The sequence below is a fragment of the Falco punctatus genome, assembly GCF_963210335.1.
Source record: "Falco punctatus genome assembly, chromosome: 5".
NCBI classification, from domain to species: domain Eukaryota; kingdom Metazoa; phylum Chordata; class Aves; order Falconiformes; family Falconidae; genus Falco; species Falco punctatus.
Window position 1 is genome coordinate 59,441,882 of NC_137584.1, and position 14,083 is coordinate 59,455,964.

The following is a 14,083-nucleotide window of genomic DNA, read 5'->3' on the forward strand; positions in this document are numbered from 1 at the left end:
AGTAACTTTGGAAATTATGGAGAAAACAGCTACAAATATGTGAGAATGCAATTTGAGGAAAGCCTTTTTGCTTTGCAAAGTTAGCTACAAATATTGATGAGGCTTCAGCACACACAATTAAAATTAAATGTGAATTAAATGTGCACATGCAGATATCAGTGCATCAGGGTGGGTGGGAAACATGCAGTTTTGCCTGAGTTAATGAATTAAGATAATTTCAACTATACAGGCAAAACAATGATGAGGGTTAGGTTTTTGTCTTAAAAAATAATTAGCAGAAAGTTTCTTTTAAGAATATATTTGCCATCATTTCATTTGTTGCCCAGTATAGGCTGATGCATTTCACACTGTGAAGTGCTAAAGGCAGTTTCACAAAAGAGATGCAAATGACTAAATTACAAAATGCTTGCTATCCACCCTTCAGTGTGTCATGCTAAGCGTAGAAAACAAGAAATAATACCGCATCTGCAGAGGCTGCCAGAACAATAAAGTGGCACTGGTTCTGGGGTTTTTGTTTTGGTTTGGTTTGTTTACTGTGGTGGTGCCTAGAGGTCAGGACTGCACTGGACTAATCACTTCATGTACCGAGATGGTCATCACACTAGAATCTTACAATAATTTCAACTTGTAAAGATTCTTTGATTTCCTTAATATTTTAGAGAATAAGGTCCTCTTAGTAATAATTTTAAGCTTTAATGTTCTAGTCAAGTAAATATTAAACTATGCAGCTCTCCAAAAGTTAACAGTGAAATTCTTGAGAATATTTTTAGTGCTTACCTGTGCTATTTCAGTATATAAATCATGTGTAGTCTTCTGCTTCTTCACTAGGTTTGTTTTACATGAGTAACCCAAACAAGAAAAGAGATCACTGCTCTCCAGTCTGCTGGAGATGGCCAGATCTGGTAGGCTTCAGGACCCACAAGCTTCCTTACTGCCCCCGCCAGAGCTATTGGCAGTGGGATGCCTCTCCTCCCAGTGCTCAATGGCTGTAGTCGTTTCACATCCCCAGGTGCAGGGAGGGTGGCTGAGGCTGTGCTCCCCATAGTCACACACCTCTCCAACCCACCTGCATTCCTCCCTTTTCCCCACCTTTGGTCCTTCCCCTAATCATCCCATCTACTAAATTCTTCATTCTGCTGCCTCAAATCAGTGCTACTCCAAGTAGGACAGGCAGCAATAGTACCTCTCAGTTCTTGTACTTAAGTCTCAGAAATCTTCATGTTCCAAAATACTTTTTCACCATAGCAGAAATTGGTCTTTTAAAGAAACATTCCACTTTAATGAGTGTTAACAATAAGGCTTCAGACCCTGCAATATAGGTGCCTTAAAGATTTCTTTTGTAATGTGACCTTTCCTTAAATATTGCAAATATTATGTAAAATTTCAACTAAGCCATGCCAATTTCCTCTCTGTGGCCCTGAACCACTCTAAGAGATGTTGAATGCAACATAATGTTTATTTACAAACACTACCAAGTTATAACTATTGATTCCCTGTACCTGCAGACTCAGCCACTTTCCCCTTTATTCTTTCATTAAGCTGTTTATATTTTCTTGGCATTTCTCAAATGTGAACACAATTTTAACTTCCAGATGTTCCTTCTTTCCCTGACAATGTCCAGGTAGACAGATATGGATTGCATCTTTTCTTGAAAACTGATGTACATCAGTTGCACTGGAGCAATTCTGGTGTCAACTATAGCCCACTGAAGGAGGCAGATGTTTTCCAGGTGTGAGTATTTAATTAGCAACAAACCCCACCTCATAATGCTATTATGTGCCTGTTTTCTAACCCGGCAATCTCATTTTCAACCAATTCCATCTCTCCATGTTTTTCTTTGTCTATGTGAATAAGCAGGAAGTAAGACCTTTCCCCTTGTCCTGTAGAATGTCTGTAAAAAATTATGCAAGAGTCTGAATTCCTGGTCATGTAGGCACACAGGACATAACAAATGGTTAAGATTAATATCAGGTACTTGCCTTAAGAATTTAGAAAAGAATGGTGAAATAAAGCTTGTATTGATATCTCCCTAGAAAATTTCCTAGATCTTCTTTCCACGTTGCACTACTTATTTTCTCAGACACCTGGTGAATAGCCTGTATTTCACTATGTAACATGGAGATCAATCTCTAATATGAAAAAAACCCAATCAATCAACCAGCCAAAAAATTTTGTTTTCTTTCAATCTTTCCTCTTCTTTTATGCCTTTCATTCTTTCAATTAGAAGGATCGAACTTTTCTGCTACATTAAATAGAGAAATATTACCTTTTCTTCTCACAGTGATTAGAGAGAATATTTTCAATGGTTTTGAATAAAACTAGAACTACAGTAGTGTCTCATCAGCTGAAAAAAGAACAGCACATGTTCTATGTGAAAGGACGTATATTTTTAGTTCTTTATTATCAGTTAGTAAATTGCTTATTTACTCCTGGTTGCAGAAACCAGAAGTTGTTCTGTGTTTCCAACTTGCTTAAATGCTAGGGCAATGATGTGGGAAGATAAGGAAATCATAAATTATTTTATTCTTCATTGATTTTACAACCAGAATGTCATGAACATTTTTTTTCAACATAGATATGAATAATGTGAGCTTCCCAACACACAGACTATTAATTTTCCATGCATCTCTTGTACAAATACCATTTTCATGGCTTGTGCACTTCCAATAGTATCATCTGAATTTTTTCTGTGTAAAAGTTACCTGCTCTAATCTCCACTATAGGAATCTGCAAGTGCTTCAGCACTCTAAGTCTTTTTAATCTATACTTCTTTCTCCAGAGAAGTAGCTCCTGACTAAAGGTGATGTGAGTTAAGTATCAGCTGGGACAGAACTTACTGCACATAATACAAATCCTCACTATTTGTCCATAACAAGTAGTTCTTATACTTTCTTATACAGGCACACTTGTTATCAACATTTTCAGCACTTGATGACCAGAATGTTGACTTTAATGAGCCCCTGATGTTTACTGGTCTTCCAAATCTGTTTGTGTAGTGGTTTGCTAGGGAATAGCACCCTCTGAGGGATGACTACCCAAGGTACTCTGTCAGGTTATAGTCCACCAGGTCTGAGTGTTTCTGGAAATGGAGGGAAGAAAATCTAACCTGCGCTTGCCCATTTGGTGACAAGGAAAACATTACAGTGCTCTCTCACAACACATATCTCATTAATGTCCCTTGAAAGCTAACAATACCACTCCTGCTCTGATCACCAGGATGAGCAGGAAGGGACTGTTAATCTGAACTTGGAATCAGGCTCAGCTGTAAATAAGACTGATGGCTTATTTAAGTCTTATTTGGTTAGGTGGTGAGAATCTTTTGTCACCATACCCAGGGGTGGAAGAACCCTGAAGACACTTCAGCTTTTTTCCACTTATCTGTCAAAAGTTTCCTGCCTGCACAGGAACTGAGGAGTGAATGGGATGTTGTGCAGTATGCAGACAGACTTCTTTAAGAACATCATCCTATACAGTTTATTTTCCCATTTCTTATGTGGCTTCTGACTTAAGGTCTAAATAAAGCACTACCCAAAATAAAAAGCCAAGCAAAGTTGTATCAAGTGTAGTACAATGTCTTATGGCCTACTTCTATTTCATATTGTGAATTATATTATTAGTAATTCAATTTTTTTAGATGCATTTTGTGTCTATTCTTGCATTCCACCATAATACTTTAATAACATTCTGAATGTATTGTATCTTTTGGGGGATGAATTGTGTTAGTGAGTGAAAGATTATCAGTTACACAACCATAAGAATGTAGTCAATGTAAGTTGTAAGGCTGAAATATTGACTGTAATGTAAATGTTCATTTTCAATAAATGTGAAAGTATGCGTTTTTTATTTATTAGCACTTATCTAATTACAGCTGAAGCTGCAATCTATTGATATAATAGAAAAGGAAATTAATAAAGAAAGGTTAGATGATGAATAGGCCTTTGACCAGAATGTAACAGCCAGCAAAATCTTGCAAAGATATATACAGAATAACTAAGTAGCTCTCAAAAGCTTTCTTAAAAATTTAGAAAGGACTATCAGCTGCTACATCTGCAGAGGACATCTCTCTTTTCATTATACTGACAAAGTTATGAGTTTAGATGGCTGTATTAATATTAAAGAAACTTCTGAGGATTGCTTGAAAGTTTTCTGAAATGAGAAAGTAGCAGTAGCTTTGGTATTCCTAAAATCCAAGATGGAAAGATTTCAAGAAGCTTTATACCCATCCTGAATGTGTATAGATGACTTGAGAAGATGGGCAAATAAGACAAACAACTACACTCAGAGGAAGCCTGTGATACATTACACAATGTAGAGAAGCAATGAGCCAGAAGTCAGAACAGGAGACGGGCTCAGCTCTGTCTCCTGCCAGACTTGCAGTACGGCCTTCGCTCTTCACTTAGTTGCTCCATCACTTGCTTTCTTTTGAATGAAAATAGCATGGCTTTGCATCAGAGTGTGAGCTGGAGGGAAGATAGATGTTAAAAGACTAGGGACAAATAAATCCAGATTTGAAGATCCATAAAAATACCCAGAACAGAACGAAACATTTTTAATGTGAGCTGAGACTATGTGAGGGTTTAGTAAATAGGAAAACATCAGGTTTATATGGACATGTTTGAGCATCGCTAGATTTGTGAACACAACACTGGCAGTTTGGGAAGAAATGCCAGGTTGAAGAATGTCTTTTCAGCTGCTGTCTCTGTTTCATTGATATGCAACAAAAGGGTTTTTCTGTTGGATGAAAGTGTGTGAGATGAAATCAGGACTAATATGCATAAATATAATTTTCAGGCATTGAGGTTGATCTTCAGGCATAGGTATGCAACTTTGTTCTACTCTTTTCCTACCACCATGAAAGTCAGGGAGTGAAGCACAAAAGAACTAAGGTTGGGGCAAAATGCCAGGAAAATTATAGAAGTCCTGCAAGTGTCTGCCATGCATGCAAGGCACAGGCTGGGTGGAAACTTTGCAGCACCTGCTGTTACTGTGGGCTAGGAATACTGGAGCTCCTACTATATGGATCTGCTATTACAGAGAATGTGTGGAGGTGTTACAACTTGTGAATGAGAGCTGAATGGTTTTGCAATGACTTTGTGCTTGTTTACAGCAGATGCTAAAGATCATTTGATTTAGAGTACATGGGAGAAAATAAGAAAACTATTATTCCAACAAGGTAAAAATTTATCTCTGGTGTAGCTCGCTCACTGTTCCAGTTAGCAATAAAAACATGGAGGGGCCACCTTGAAATGGATGCTTTTTAAAACTCAGAATAAAATCTTTTCAACTGCACTGAGACCATACTTCATGAATGCTTTTTGGACTGATTATGCCATTAAAAAAGTGGAAAAGTTTTCTTCTGTTCTAAAATATACCATCGAGATTTGAGGACTCCTCTGTTGAAGTCTACCTAGGTGTTAATTAGTCTTCCATGACCAAATAAGATGCAATGCTATCTTGCCTCAGTGTCTGTTTTGATGCAGACAAAGGAACTGAGAAGGGCTATGAACTTCAGAAAGATTCACATTCCAAAAATGTAAGTAAATGGATGACCCATCCATGCATAGGGCATAAAGGGTCATAGAAAGGGCAACTCAGAGATGTTTCAACAGTTTTGTTCCATTTCTATGCTAGTGCTGATTAGAAAAAATGCAGAGTGAATTAAAATCAATGACAATTTTGCAACATTCTGTGCTCTGCACAAGCATGTGGTTTGAATTTGTTTTCTAGAATTTGAAATCTTATATTGTTAAAATACTTCCACATATATGTGTTTCAGTAGAGCTTATTTTTATTTCAGGTATATTACAAATACATAGGTTTATCATTAATGTATTCTTCCTGTTTTGGGTTATATGCTTAGAAGTTTAATGTAAGTAGGATAAAGAGATATTTTAGACATACTTTATATAGAGATCGGTAATAAAACCAAATAATCTTCTGATTTAGATATCTTTGAATTCAGAGATTTTTATCTTATCTGTCACTGAATAAGTTTAAAGGACTGTTAGCCTACAAGTAAACCTTTCATATGCTTCATTTTCAAGATTAAGATGTCAGTTCTCTGACACATTCAACAATTAAACCATGGATAAAAATTAATTTTCCTCTCTAAGGCCTGAATCCTATACCAAAAACATCCTTCGTGGGTATTATAGCTTTTATATGGATACATATTTACATTTTCAAGGAGGCAGGTAAAAAGCCATTTTTACTTTTATGATTCAGCAAATTAATAATGAAAAAATTATTTACAACATTAGGAACTTGTTCTGTGCTAGTGTTGGCAATGTTGTGCTTAGTGAATTATTTTTTTTTTACAATTATGTCATTACGGCTTTATGTGGAAACCAGTAATACAGAATGTTGTGGCATATATACTTAAAAAAACATTAATTTGGCATTTGGATTTACTTTGTCAGGTAGGAAAGCAAGTTAGCATCTTTTGTATGAAAGAAAAATCTTGAACTACATTCATCAGCTGACAATTCTGCCAATTATTTTTCTGTAAGTTACAAAAAATTTATAACGCCATTATTATACACCAGAAAAGACTAAGCAAAGAAAATATCCTGCCCATACAATAACACTAACATAATACCCACAAAAAAATATTTTCTTTAATAACCTTGCACTTCTTGTTGTCTTCCATGCATATTTTCATGGCTGTCATACAACTTACATGACATTTCAAGTTAGAGTTGATGTAGAAATTGAACTTCACTTATGGTTTGGAAATAAAATAAATAGAATTTTCAAGTGCACACGTCAAAGTACTGCTTTTCAATGCACTCATTTTTGGAAGAAAAAGTCATAACTGACCTCCAAAAGCTGAATTTGAATTCCATAGTTTCTTCAGACAAGTAGTAGTGGAGAGATACAAAACTGTACTTACTTGTGCATAGATCTTAATCCAAACTTGCCCATAATTTCAAGTTTTATTTTATATGCCACCTGGATATCTCACTGCCTAGGGACGGATATTTCTAGGAATTATTATGGAGAATGGCTCCCTTTTCTGGAACTAAATTTCTGGAGCTAAATAATGTAGCCAGGTAACCACTTGGCATTTATCACCAGGATAAATTAGAGGCCACTCTGAACCTCATATCTGTGTGGTCAGTTGAGATCTTTATTATTTTAACCCACCTATTCTGCAGAGATCTGAAGTGTGATAGGAAGTTTTAAAGTATAGGTTAATCTCCAGTCCCAGATAACAGATGAGGAGAGTTTGGGGCCTGATCACAGAATCAAGAGTCCCTATACCAGTCTGTAGGCTATTCATTGTGTTGTTGAGCAGCTCCTCTGGGTTTGTTTGTGCAGAATGTGATAGTGTGAAAATGAGCAATATTAGAAGTCCTCCAGACTTAGGCATGGGTACAAGACAGACTCACTGTCTCATTTGTTGTTAATTTACTTTTGGATAAAAGTCAGGTATTGCTAACAATTTCTAAAACCTGGTCACGACCTTGTTCTGCTGACAGGTGTTGATTAATGTGGGCTGGCAGGAGGAAGGATGCAGTGACTAGACACAATTACTGAAGTGATTTTGTTTTTTCCTCAGGTAACCTTCAAGGGATCCTAAATCTGCTTGGTTTTCCTTCTTTTTTTTTTTTTTTCCTTCTTTTCAGTTTGTAGTTAAGGTGCCATAAAAATACCTGCATAAAGAGAAAAAGAGAAAAGAAAACAAGATACCTAAGACTCCGTGCCTGTACACGAATACTATGTAGCAACCTTTTCTCATCAAACTCGAATTGACCAGTCTTTCACACATTCCAGGACTCGCCCAGGGAATAATCCGAAATAAAATAGCTTAAGACATGGCAAAGTAACAGTAGCTGGTTCAGGAATGACTGTGAGTAAGGGAGGGCACAGTGACTTTTTCCTACTTTGTCAAGGATTTTGCTACTTAGAACAGGTCTCAATAGTCTCAAAAGCATCCCGTTTTCTCCAGATTACTTAATACTCATTTGAATAAAAGTTTTCATCTAAGATGTGAGTATCTGGTGTAAGCTTCTATTAAAGAAACCTTTGTAAGATAGCATAAAGATTTCTCAGCTCTTGAGAATCTCAGAACAAATTTTAGATAACAGATGTATTGTGAATACGTATCTTCAACAAAGATCAACTGTTCTCTCTGTGACAGCATATTCTGTGTGTCTCAGCTGCCTGTAGAGATCATGCCTATCACCAAATAAAGATCAAAGATTAATGATAATATTAATTCAGTCTATCAAGGTTAAACTTCAACTTCAGATTACTATTTTTGGACTCACGGCTGCAAAAACAAGATGATAAAACACACTATTAATTTTTACCTAATCAATGAATTCTATTCCTCAGTGTCAATTCAAGAGCTCTCTCCTGCCCTAAAACTGAAGGGATATTTTCCAAAGTATTCTTTGAGACCAAAAAAGAAGAAAAAAAAAAAAAAAGAGTCCAAAGCCTTCAGAGGAACCATCTCTGTCATGACTGCCACTGCTTCCTAGAATTCTTTTCTAATGGGAACACACACAGAATACAAATAATATATCAGTGTCATGGTTTAACCTCTGCTGATAGTTAAGTGCTTGCTTACTCCCCCTCACCCAGAGGGATGGGGAGGAGAATCGGAAAGGAATGTGGAGATCGGAAAGGAATGTAAACCTCCAGGTTTGAGATAAGAGCAATTTAATAATTGAAATAAAAATGAAAGAGCAATAATAACAATAACAGTTATAATGAAGAGGAAGGAGAGGGGGAGAGCAACAAAATCCAAAGGGAACGGAGGAGAGAAAACAAGGGATGCACAATACAATTGCTCACCACCTGGTGACCGATGCCCAGCCAGACCCCAAGCAGTGATTAGCAGGCCCCGGCCAACCCTCCCCAGTTTATATACCAAACATGACATCCCATGGTATGGAATACCCCTTTGGCTAGTTTGGGTCATCTGTCCTGGCTGTGTCCCCCTCCCAGTTTCTTGTGCTCCTCCAGCCTTCTCACTCGCAGGGCCTGAAAAACTAAAAAGTCCTTGACTTGGTATAAAAGTTACCTTACAACAACTAAAACCATCGGTGTGCTATCAACATTATTCTCACACCAAATCCAAGGCACAGCACTGCACCAGCTACTGAGAAGAAAATTAACTCTATCCCAGCTGAAACCAGGACAATCAGAAAGAATTTGGGGGGTATATTTGGATTGCTCCATAAGTTTCAAAGCATGCTTCAGAAAACTTTGTTTCCTTAAGTATTTCAGGTGCCTATGAAATGGACTTGCCTTTTTCTGCTATGTATACAGGTGGAGTACTTTCATATTTATTAGAAAATAACTCCCTGACAGAAAATAGACCTTGGTTCATTTGTTCCTGTTTACTATAGCTAACTACTGTCTCTCATGAAATTGGTTGTACTATTTAGCAAGCCACAAAACAGTTTTCTTCAGGAGATCTCTTTTGGTTTTCTTTCTCCCAGACAGCATGACTGTAGTACAGCGTCATAGTGAATTGTTATTTACAGATGAGATATATCAGTGACCTAGATGACTGACTTGCCATGAGCCCTTATTTTAGTTTTCCCCTTTTGTTGTATGAGGAATTTTGTGTCTCCACTTCTTAGCAGTCTTATGTGTATATATATATATATATATATATATATATATATACACACACACACATATTTATATATACTGCATAACTCTTACTATAGCAAGTTCTGTATTCTTGTTGGCTAAAAATGTCCTTTTTGGGACCAAGTCTCTTCAATATCACTTATGCATATATACATTCAAACTGTGCATGTACTGATGACTGTATTTGAGTGCTGTAGTGACTGAGTAGCTCCATATGGAAGACTTGGCAGCATTGCAATGTGAGACAGTGCTTGCACCATAAATTATGGAGGGTGTATTGAATTATTGTTAGAACTACTTCCATTTTCAGAGTCTAGAGATATCAACCCATTAAGACATATAGAGTAGATTCTACCTCCCTGTAAGGTTAACTTAGAATAAATGAAATCAAGCAAATCATCTTGTTAATCATTCCTAGATACACTTATTTGAGAGATAATGGTTCCACCAGAGAAAGCAAAGATCTCAAATTGCCTTTACAGAGTTTCTTTATACGGGCACACTTTTCCAGAGTGAAGACAGAGGTATTTGTAACCTATTTATTTTATCCTAGTGACTTTCAATATTTATTATGACTATCATTATCTTAGGAACAGATTATATTTTTTTATCTTTTTCCATAACAAAAAAATAGTCACTGTTTTTCTCTAATCCCCTTTCAGGGATGTGTAGAGTTGAGTTTCCAAAAACAAATAACAAGGAGAATGCATACAGTGCTCTTGCTTCAGAAGGTTTCATGCTATTTAAAGACAAATGACAATCATTTTCCTCCAACCTTCATTTTGACATTTTAAAACATAAGATGTACCTCTCTGCTTATATCCACTCACAAGGTATGTCTAAATATCCCTTTGGCATCTCTTTCTGAAATGTCAGATTTCTAAGATGAACAGGAAGGTAAAACATTTTACTGTTTTAAAGTACCAACTTGTTTCTAAAAAAGGGAAGGTATTACTACCCATGAATAAAAATATCCATGTGTGGAACCAAACAAATAATGGATTTTTCAGGGTGCTGATAGTTTAGGATTGAGTGTTTGCAATTCAGTTACATTATTACCTCATCTGCATACTGAAAAGCTGGAAAGGAAACATTTGATTTTTGAACAAATCTCAACATTTCTGAAAGAAAATGTAAAAAATATATTAAACTGAAGAGTTATTTCAAAGAGAAAAATTTAAATGTCAATCTTCCAGATGACAGAAAGGTAAAGTCTTCTGCCTTTTAGAAAGGGAGAAGCTCAATGTCCCTTTGCCATGCTTTGTCACTGGTTTAAACTGCAGAAAATGACACTTTTCTTGTTCTCATCAACTGTACCTACTGCAATTTTTATTTTATAGAAGCAATTTATTCTGTGTTGATTATTGTTAACCCCTGTGGTCTGCTAAGTTCTCAAGAAATTACTATACAAAATTATATAGCTGTACATAAAATGATCTATAAATTTCCCAATAAAACCTGCTATCTTGTAAACCTGGTCCTTAGAGCTTCCCTTACTTTTCTTTCTAAAGTAATTTCAGGTATGAATTATTGTGGGGAGGTTCATACTGCAATCAGTCATATAAGACTATTTCAGCAGGCTCAGCAACACAGAGGATCTTTTAACTTCTAACTAACCACTAATCCCTTCTCTGTATGTTTTACTTGAACAATCAGAATAGTGTGAAAGCTCTTTGAAATACGTAGACACTAAAGAAACAACCACACAGAGACAGAGGGTTAAAGGTTGTTGACATAATGTTCTTTGCAAGAATTTTGAAGTGAAGGCTTTTTTTACACTTCCTTGCAAAGGTATATAAGAAAAAATTTCTTCTGCCTAATTTGTAGTATAGACCAATGTTCTACTAGACTATGAAATTCAAACATATAAAGAAAGATGGAAAATTGGCTCCAAATCACTGAAGTTCAACTTTTCAGTGATTCAGGACTCATATGAGTTTTCAATTAAATACTTCAATTTTAACTAAATACTGCAGATGTCTGCTGACCTAACTGGGGCCTCTGAAGTTAAAGGTTAGATGTGTCACCTGAGAGAGAGTTAATTTCTTTTACTGCTGATCGTCTTTTAAAACACAGTGTGATTGGGCTCTGACTGAAACTGGTTTCCACTTTCCCTCCTTGAAGTTCCCAGATTGCTTCAAGACATCCGTGCAAATAGGTAAAATTCCTCTTCTTTGTATATAGTTTATCTAATACTGCAGTTCATACTTTGGCCTATTCCAGAAAAAGAAGTGATAGCTAGTATTAGTGTTTCTTCAAAAAGATCTAGTGATGTATTCCCCAAAATGCAACTGTTGCTATTGGTTTCACAAGCATGAAGGCGTTGTGGTTGTTTTGGGGAAGTGTTTGGTTAGGTTTTCGTTCCCACTTTTCTCTACAGGGGAAAACTGTCTGGAGAAGAGAGAGCTTTTTTTTTTTTCATTTATATATCTTTATTCCTTTTCAGAATCTGAAGATTTTTTTTTCCCAGTTACAGTTTTTGCTAGAGGAAGTTGAATTTCCTGATCATAGAAGACTTTTTCCCTACTATCCCATTCCAAGCTCTGAGCTTTTCTAGACAAACCACCTTTAATTTCTACAGCTTGGATCTCCCCCCTTGATTAGGAGGGCTTCCATGGGGTGAAGTCCCAGTTGCCCTGAGGGGATTCTGACTCCTTGCATACAGCAGTGGTCCAAATCCATCATTTAAATCTACATGACAAGGAGTTAATCACATATGTGAATTTGTTACATGAGATACAACCAATCTTTTATACACACAAAAGTATCTTTAAAGCAATCTTTGCAGCTTTCCTCAGAAAAAATAAAATCAGATACATGCATTCAAACAATTGTAGCTAGATGGAAAATGTGGGGTTTGGAAGTATTTTGATTTGGTATTTAGGAGTACAATGAAAAACTGCTGTGCTTCAGCTGATTAATTATTTCAAAAAGTGATTTATGCCAGGTTTCTGATACATTATATAAGAAATTGAAAAATATAGTAAGAAACTTATTTAAAAACATTGGAGCTTAGTTTCTGAGTTTTCTATATTTCTTTTGTTTAGAGTCACTAGCAATTCACAGCAGGTTTTGAAAAACTGTTCCATGTGGAAGAAAAATACTTCCATACATTTAATATTTCTCCTAATTAGAAATTTTATTTACATAAAAATAGTAGGTTTGTCTTTTCAAATTTTATTTTCTCTTGTTGCTCCTTCCCATTTAGAACCATCATAATCCTCATAATAGATTGACATGGAAATCATTGTTATATCACAACGGAAGAATTATGACTGCAAGTAAGGTATAAGCAGCAAGTTCTTAAAGTGAAAAGATCCTGTTTCCATACAAGCAGCATTGAAAATAAAGAGCAAAGGAGAAGGAATCACAGAAATGAAATATTATTTCAAAGGGATCTTTCTTTGACTTTTATGTTTATTTGGTATTATTTGATCAAAATAAGGTCAGCAAGAACATGAGAACAGCCAACATGTTAGACGATTGGTCCAGCTGGTGCATTATCTTGTCTTCAGCAGCAGCCACCAGCTGAGGAAAAAGTATAAGTTCAGGCATTAAATGCTTAACCCCTGACCTGCCAGAATACTTGGTCAGCATTTAGGGATATGAAATAAAGGAAATTCTTGAGTCAGAGATTATGTATTTGTTTTCAGAAACCCTTTTTCTTTTCATGCAGTTGCCTAGTCCCTATCATAATGTGGCCATATGCCATTGGAAAGTATTTTTTTATTCATAGTTATGGAGGTTTTCTAATTAGTATTAAACTGTTTTCTTTAGAGATCCTTTACTTTTATTTCACATAGCACATCTAGTGTACTGTATCTCTATTGGGTTTCTGTGGCAAGGTTTTGGTAGCAGGGGGGCTACAGGAGTAGCTTCCCTGAGAAGCTGCTGGAAGCTTCCCATATGCCCGATGGAGCCAATGCCAGCCAGCTCCAAGACGGACCCACCACTGGCCAAGGCCGAGCCTGTTAGTGACAGTGGCATCTCTGGGATAGTGTGCTTAAGAAGGGGAGATGGGGCAGACACCTGTGCAGCAGCAATTGCAGCAGAAGACAGGAGTGAGAATATGCGACAGCAACAGCTCTTCAGACACCTGGGTCAGTGCAGAAGCAGGGGCAGGAGGTGCTCCAGGTGCCAGAGCAGAGATGCCCCTGCAGCCCACGGTGAAGCCCATGGTGAGGCAGGCTGTGCCCCTCAAGCCCATGGAGGGTAACGCTGGAGCAGATAGCCACCTGCAGTGCATAGAGGACCCTACACCAGCGGCAGGTGGATGCTCTAAAGAGGCTGTGATCCTGTGGGAAGCCCACACTGGAGCAGGCTCCTGGCAGGACCTGTGGACCTACGGAAAGAGGAGCCCAGGCTGGAGCAGGTTTGCTGGCAGGATTCTGAGACCCCATGGGGCATCCACACTGGAGCAGCCTGTGCCTGAAGGACTGCGCCCCACGGAAAGGATCAGTTCATGAAGAACTGT

At 37.1% G+C, this 14,083-nt stretch overlaps 1 protein-coding gene across 12 annotated transcripts in view; it reads left to right on the forward strand.

Moving 5' to 3' along the window:
* Window positions 1-14,083, forward strand: part of TRDN (triadin) — a 251,596-nt gene that overhangs the window by 16,761 nt on the left and 220,752 nt on the right. The window contains exon 1 of one of the 12 annotated variants that reach the window (XM_080389938.1): window positions 11,685-11,767. The exons of the other annotated variants lie outside the window; for them this stretch is intronic. The gene's annotated coding sequence lies outside the window, so the exon portion shown is untranslated. Of the gene's footprint in view, window positions 1-11,684; window positions 11,768-14,083 lie in introns of those variants that run through there. 12 annotated transcript variants of the gene reach the window in all.